This window comes from Hibiscus syriacus, unplaced genomic scaffold (genome assembly GCF_006381635.1).
Source record: "Hibiscus syriacus cultivar Baekdansim isolate YM2019G1 unplaced genomic scaffold, ASM638163v2 tig00111837_pilon, whole genome shotgun sequence".
Taxonomy (NCBI): domain Eukaryota; kingdom Viridiplantae; phylum Streptophyta; class Magnoliopsida; order Malvales; family Malvaceae; genus Hibiscus; species Hibiscus syriacus.
In genome coordinates, this window is record NW_024063194.1 from 3,759,036 (window position 1) to 3,767,099 (window position 8,064).

At 29.8% G+C, this 8,064-nt stretch overlaps 1 pseudogene; it reads right to left on the reverse strand.

Moving 5' to 3' along the window:
- Positions 1-4,969: 4,969 nt before the first annotated feature.
- Positions 4,970-5,107, reverse strand: LOC120171946 (annotated as a pseudogene).
- Positions 5,108-8,064: the final 2,957 nt, after the last annotated feature.

Consider the following 8,064-nt stretch of genomic DNA (forward strand, 5'->3'; position numbering starts at 1 on the left):
GCCTCGAGGGGTGGAATAGAGATCAGTCATATTTTCTTTGCAAACGATCTATTATTAGTTGCCGAGGCAAATGCGAGATAGGTGACGCAAATTCGAGATAGCTTGAACAAATTTAGCAAGGCTTTGGGTTTGGAGGTAAATCTTCAGAAATCCAAATTATTTGTTTCCCCAAATATAAACGTTGATATGGCAACTTACCTTAGCTCTCTTTGTGGCGTTCCTCTATCGGATGAATTGGGAATCTACCTGGGAGTACCTATCATCCATAAGAGACAAAACGCAGGAACGTACACGCATCTGATTGACAAGGTGATGAGGAAACTTGCTGGCTAGAAGGGAAGGGTCCTCTCTATGTCAAGTCCCAAAATGCCAATCCAATCAGTTATGGCGACGGTCCCGGTTCACATAATGCAAACAATGATTCTGCCTAGGGCCGTCTGCAATAAACTCGACAGTTTAAAACGCAATTTTCTTTGGGGTGGAGGAGCGGATTATGCTTATAAGTTATAACCACTTCGTCAACTGGGAAAATTTTACAAACCCAAAGCACACGATCGTCTCGGGCTTAACGAGGGTCATGAACCTTGCCCTAATGGCTCATAATGGCTGAAGACTGCATAATAGACATGACGCCGTTTGGTGCAAAAATCCTCAGGAAAAAATATTTGAAGTAAACCAACTTTATGGACATTTAGAATCGCGCCAATAACTTTTCAGTTTGGAGAGGAATCCTGAGTACTAAGAAAATTGTGAAGCGGGGATGCAAATGGAATATCCAATCAGGAGATCAAACCAAGTTTTGGCATGACTGGTGGGTGGGAGATGCCCCTTTATCCATGACGTATCATACAATTGACACAAACACTAGAAATGAGATGGTGAGGTGTTATATTACGAGGGAGGAAACATGGGACCTTCATAGCTTACAAGGGATCATATCAGATGAAACTAAGGAAAAAGCCAAGGCATCCCTTTACTAATGGGTAATAATGAAAGGAGACACGATAAAGCCTGTTGGGGTCTGTCAAAATAGGGTAAATTCATGGTGGCTTCTACAGCCAAAGAAATCACTTTAATAGAAACGCCTGAACACTCGTCAGAAAACCTGAGCTGGGTCTGGAGAGTGGCTACAACAGAAAGGATATGCTTCTTCATATGGCTATGCATGCTAGACAAGTTAAATACAAATAAGATTCGCGTAAGAAAAAATATGATACAAGACCAAAGCTGTAAAGCTTGTCAAGAGGCGCCAGAATCAATTGATCACGTCCTTAGTATCGAGTAGCACAAGTATAGGGAGAAATGAAGCAAAGGTCCCAGTTACACATGAAGGAAAATGAAACCTTTGAGGTCTTGATGAAAATTAATTGTTGCTCAAAAAAGGAAAACACCGAGGGCGTGAGCTGGGGTACTATCTTCTCAGGTTATATGGGGTTTATGAAAACACAGGAATGAAAGAACTTTTGAAGAGAATTGCGCTCAGAAAATGACTAGAGGATAAGTGTGGCCCTATCCATAAACGACAAGTTAGTAACGATGGAGCATTTTTTGGGTTAAATAAACGAAACCACCGGTAGGCTACAAGAAACTAAATACGAATGGAGCATAAAAAATGACGACCGGTCTCGCAACAGCGGGCAGATTGATCAGGGACGACAACGGTGAATGGATGAGAGGATTCATGCAGAAAATAGGAAGGACAAACAACGTTGCTGCCGAGCTATGGTGATACGACAAGGTCTTACATTGGCGAAATCCATGCATATAACTAACTTGATCATTGAAATCGACACCAAATGGGCCGTGGAAGCGTTGAACGGTGGAAACATGGAAGAAGAATCGAAAGACACCCTAATAAACGACTGTCGATAATTTATGAGAGGATCGTGGGTGAGAGACATTTGGCACGAGGGAAACAATTGCGCGGATCGCCTAGCAAATTTGGCTTCTAATCAAGGGAGAATGTAACATGTCTTGAGAACCCGCCTAATGTGTTAATCCCCTCTTGGAGGCTGATAAGAGAAGCTTAAGCATGCTAAGTTGCGTTTGGTTTATAGAATGTAACATTATATCCGGGAATATGATTATCGGAATGTAACATTATCTAACATATTATTGGAAATGTTGCATTATTGTTTTTGATTCGTTTAGCAGGAATGTAAGATTACAGTGTTCGGTTAAATGAATAAAAGATTATTAGAATATATATTTTACCAAATTGTCTTTATTATATATTTATTTTTTAACAAGTTGAATTCTAAATATTCAAATGAAAATATTTGTATAAAAGATCATAGAAAATATATAATTGTACTATTTTTAATTTATATATTTTCTTTAAATATTTTAAATTCATAAAATTTATATAATTTTTTTACAAAAATAAAAGATAAATAGGTTTAATGAAAGGGTTTAATTTTATTTTAACCCCTGAACTTCATATAAAATTCTAATTATGGATTTTTTTGTAAATCTAAAATAGTTTAAGGATAAATTTGTAATTTAACCTTCGTAGAAATTTTTTTATCCAACGACAGAATAAGGATATTTTTGGAAAAAATTATTTTTAGGGCATTTTAGTCCAAAAAGCTAAAAAATGACAAATACCTAAGGGATTGGGGGAATCACATTCCCAATAATAAGCCCCTAAAATGTCATTGTTGGGAATTACTTATTACCAGGGTTGAGAATCTTTACAATTCAAACGGGGGAATCACATTTCGGAAAAAAAAATTTCTCTCGGTAATCTCACAATCCCCATCCAAATGCACCCTAAGGGTGTAGTTGTTCTCTCCCGTTCTTTTCCTTGTAATGTTTTTAAACATTATTTCTAAATATTAAATCAATCAATAAAAGTTCAAAAATACTATAATAATTCACAATATGAAAGTTTAAATAACATATTAAATATTTTTTCCAAGTATTTTTTTTACAAGTTATCCAAGTATTACTTGAACATTTAAAAGATAGAAATATTACATTATTTGTTAAAAAACTAAAATATCACATTATGTATTTTGAAAGCACATTCATTATATTGGATAATTTCTAATTAATCCATCATAAATTAAAATGAGTATCTATACATAATCATGAAGTTCAATTAATATTTACCACATTAATTTTTGTAATTTAAAGTAATCTTTTATAATAATAAAAATTATTCAATTATTCCAGCAACTCACTTAAACTACGTATATACAAAGACCTAAACAACATAATCATTTTATGTTACCATAATCAAACTTAAAATTTTATTTCACTTTAAAATTTGTATTTAATAAATTTTAAATCTAATTTAAATCTTAAAAAAGGAGAGGAGAAGGAAGACCCTAAGAAAGAAAGAGAAAGTAATTTTAGTAGATCTAACACCAATGACCTAAAAAAGTATAAAACAACAAAGAGAAACAATTTGATAAATTGATCAAATATGTTTGCTCATTTCACTTAAAAGTTTATTACCAATTTACCATAAACAAAGGTATGAGAAATCGAATTATTGCAATAATGTAAGCGGCAGATTTTATATGGCATTACATGGAACAGAGGTAAATATAAGTATGGCAATAGATGCATTTCTTTTTCAGATTTCGGCAGAGAGTAGTGATGATGTCCCCATCTCTTGATCCGAACTACGACGATGCACCTTCCCATTAAACGAACGCAACGGAGTAAAGAAAACCGGAAAATATCATCATCACCATTTGAGCGACTCGAAAAGGAAATTTCTTAGACAACATTTTTTCAAATATATTATTCATTACTCATTTCGTCCCCAACACTGTACGGTTTTAAGAATTCTCATTATACATAACACCTAAAACTTATAAGATACATCAGATTGTTTCAAATTGATCTCTATATATAATGTGAAATTTTCAAATATTAATATTCACCTAACACTCTATATATATTACAATCTTAACTATTTTCGATATCAACAAATCAATGTATATTAAATGAGAAATTATATAAACTTCAATTTTAGATCCTTTAAGATGTAATAATAACAATACGAAATCTCACATATATATTTTGAATATCACAACAATTATTTTTGTAAATTATCATAGATCCTTTAGATTATTTTTTGGAGATTCCCACTGTTATTCACACTAATACGATTGGATTATCCCCACTGTTCAGATATAGTAATCATAGTCCTCATCCCAATTTAAGCTTCGAGTATAAAACTTTCCCATCCCATCCCGTAGATAAAAGTTTCAATTATTTCCCATCACGTTGGTTTGAATCCCACAGTTTTTGGATTTTCCCCTATTGCCACCACTACTGCGGTCACTATATACATACATTTTAATCAAGGGACATGCCATAAATGATGATAAAAGATTACAGACCAAATGGGCTGTTAACGAACATTATACAATCTAAACCGATATTACAAGTAAACTTTAGCAGCTACCAATATTCTATTTTCAGATAACTGTTCTTTCTCGAACAAAATAAAATTATACACATAAGATTAATTTCGGATAAATAAACCTTGGCCAAGCATTAACCTCAAAATTTACCAAGTCGTCTTTGCCATTGGAAAACCAAATATCACAAGAGACTATCAAAGCAACATTGGTACCTGTACTATATATTCATAGAGATAACATACATATCAGAAAGCTTAAAGAAAAACTCAAGCTTAACTCAAAGAAATTCAAGCAAACACAAGTGTTAATTCGATCAATAAATAGAAAATAAATGACACCCAAAGAGGTTATGCAAGTAAATAATAGATTGAAAATCTCCAACCTTTTCAAAAATATTATAACCCCAAGGACTGCTTGCAGATCCGATAAACACATGGACCAACAAAAATTTCATTAGCATTCTTTCTTTTAAAAGAAATGTGCAGAGGATCGAAACCATCTATTCTAAAATGATTTCGAAAACTGCTCATCCCTCTAAAAAAATGCTAATACTACCGATGGATCTCCAACTGCATCCACCCAAAAACAAATGTCTGACGAAGTTACTAATAAATGCCTTCGATATGAAGAAGAAGGCATTATCAGCGAAACCCCCAGATTTTGGTATTTGGTTTAGGCCTCCCATGAATCAAATAAGCACCTTTAACATTCAGCTCATTTGGGATTAATGAAGGCCAGTCCAAAGACTCCCGCCTATTTTTACAACCAAAAAAATTTACTAAAAGAAGAAAAAAAAAAAGAGAAACTTTGTCTTTGCTTTCACTGATTTCGGCTCAAGTTGCAGACTTCGGAAGTAATGTGATATTTATAGTGTGTATTTGATGGGTTGAAAAACCTAGATCTCATTCTACTTAACTTTTCTTTTTTTAGTGTTTCAGCCCCTCGTTTTACTTCAAGTTTATATTTTTGCCCTTTTAACCCTTTTCTTCATACATGTTTTCGGTCCATACCATGTATTCAACAAAATTCTGGCTAGCACTTGGGCTCTTGAGATTGTGATTAATGTCATTTTTTATAATTATCAGCACTCAATTTATTTCAGACCAGATATTGTTTATGAGATTAATATATCAAATACAAATATTATATTCTAATTAAATTAATCTGATTAAATAATATAATATATCTGATGATATACTAAATAATAAAGATAGTAGATGATCCAATCACGAAGAGAGTGTTTAATTCATCAAAGGCTTGTTTGAATAATAAGTATTCAAATTGTGTGTGTGTGTTTTATGTATTTTTTCATTCAATTAAGTGTCCAATATTTTATTTCGTTATATTTTTAATTAGTTGTTAAAAAAGTATTATCACCAATTAATGAGTTTCTTAAGTCTTATAATTCTATTTATATTCAGTTTGTTATTACGATCGAAATCAAAATATTTTGAGACTAATTTTTAATAGCTAAGGTCTTGTTTGGGCTTACGTTAGAGTTATTTAAAGACAGTTAACTATATCATTTGGTCTCTAAAAAGTAGATTAATCGTAACATAAACGGTATTAACGATTTGATTATAGGTTAACCTACAATTAACCTATTACAATTACTTATAATTTTTTTTATAATTTATACTACAAAAAAGTGTAACACTTAACACAGAATTATACCAGTGTAAGTGAATAAAATAAAAAAGTATATTACTTAACATATACTTACACCAGTGTAGGTATGTACATCACTCAATATCTTAGTACTTAAAAGTAAACACATAATTATATTGGTATAAATATGTTTCTATATTTCTTTAAAGAAATGAAAAATGAAATTATATATATATATATATATTATGTTATTTGTATATAAATTTTATTAAAAAATATAAATTATAATATTAAAAAATTATATTAAGTTATTTGTGTAAAAAATATAATAAATTATAAATTTAACTTATTAACGGTTAACTAGCAGTTAACCGTTTATCAAAATTTGTAACCCTAATCTAACTGTTAAGAAAAGTTTAACCGCTAACGGTTAACTGGTATTAACAATTCAGTTACAAGTTAACCTACAATTATCCTATTTCGATTATTTGTCAATTTTTTTCATAATTTATACGACAAAAAAATGTAGCACTTAACACATACTTATACTGATGCAAGTGAATAAAATAAAAAAATGTATCACTTAACACATACTTAGACCAGTGTAAGTGAATAAAATAGAAAAATGTAGCACTTAGCATATATTTATATCGGTGTAAGTATGCACATCGTTCAATATCTTAGTGCCTTACAATAAACACAGAATTATATTGGTGTAAATATGTTTATATATTTTCAGAAAAATGAAAAATTAAATATAATAAAAAGACTTAAGGGTTATTTTTGTCCTTATATTAGACCAAATTTATCATTTTTGTCTCTAAGGTATTTTTCCATCAATTTAAGTTGTTCAATTACATTAATGTTTAAAACATTTACTATTATTTAGGGTTTTAAGTTAAGGTTTATAATTTATGGGATATATACTAAGAGTTATGGTTTAGGGTTTATAATTTAGGGTTTTAAGTTAGAGTTAGGGTATAGAATAATACAATTGAATATTTTTAAGGTTGATTGGTGTGTAAATACGATAGAGCGAAAATGAAAAATTGGGTCTATTGCAGGGAAAAACGGACCCTTAATCCTAATAAAAAATATATATTAAGTTATTTGTATATATATTTTATAAAAATATATATAAATTATAATAATAGAAAATTATATTAAGTTATTTGTGTAAAAATATAATAAATTAGAAATATAATTATAAATTTAATTTATTAATGATTAATTGTTAATAATATTTTTAACATTTTAATTAACCGTAACCGTTTATTATTAACGGTTTAATTAATTAACATATTAAATATAAAGGTTATATCCATAAATGGTTCCGGGTTTTCTAGAACCCTAAATTACGCATGTTTTTTGTAAGTGAAATATTTTTAGATAAAATTTTAAGCTTACGATATTTTATTTTAAAAATAGAAAAGAAGAGATATAGATAGAATTGATGATAGAATTGATGCATCGAGAATATATGGATTCTTGATATAAAAGTTTTTGGGATGTTGAACTATTTGAATTCTAAAAAATGTACTGATTTTAAAAATAATTCATTTATTTTTTTTGTTTATTTGACTAGAAAATCGAATGAGAGAGAAATAATTTAATATGTTTATTTAACAAATGGTCGGAAAAAAAAACTAAATTTATATATTTAAATAAAAAATTAAACACCTAAAAAAGGGAATTATAATTTAGGAAATTTTGTATATTCATTCCCAAACAAGCAGTACATAAATATAAGTTAGTAAATGACCGAACGTTAAATAAATCGTTCGTGAATTATTCGGTGAGAAATTTGTTTAAGTTCATTTATTTATTAAACGAACAAACATAAATAATATTTTATGTCATTTTAATTAAATGAATGAACAGAAATAAAGGGCTCATACGTTTATTTAAGTTCGTAAATGTTCGGTATTTCATTCGCTTATGTTCATTCATTTATGGTCTGTTAATATTCGATCGTTTATATTTAGCCTAGTCTTCAAACTCGTTTGAAATATTCAGACCTAAAAATTTTTAAAATTAAACTCATTAATATTTTAAAACCCAATTAATTTTAAAC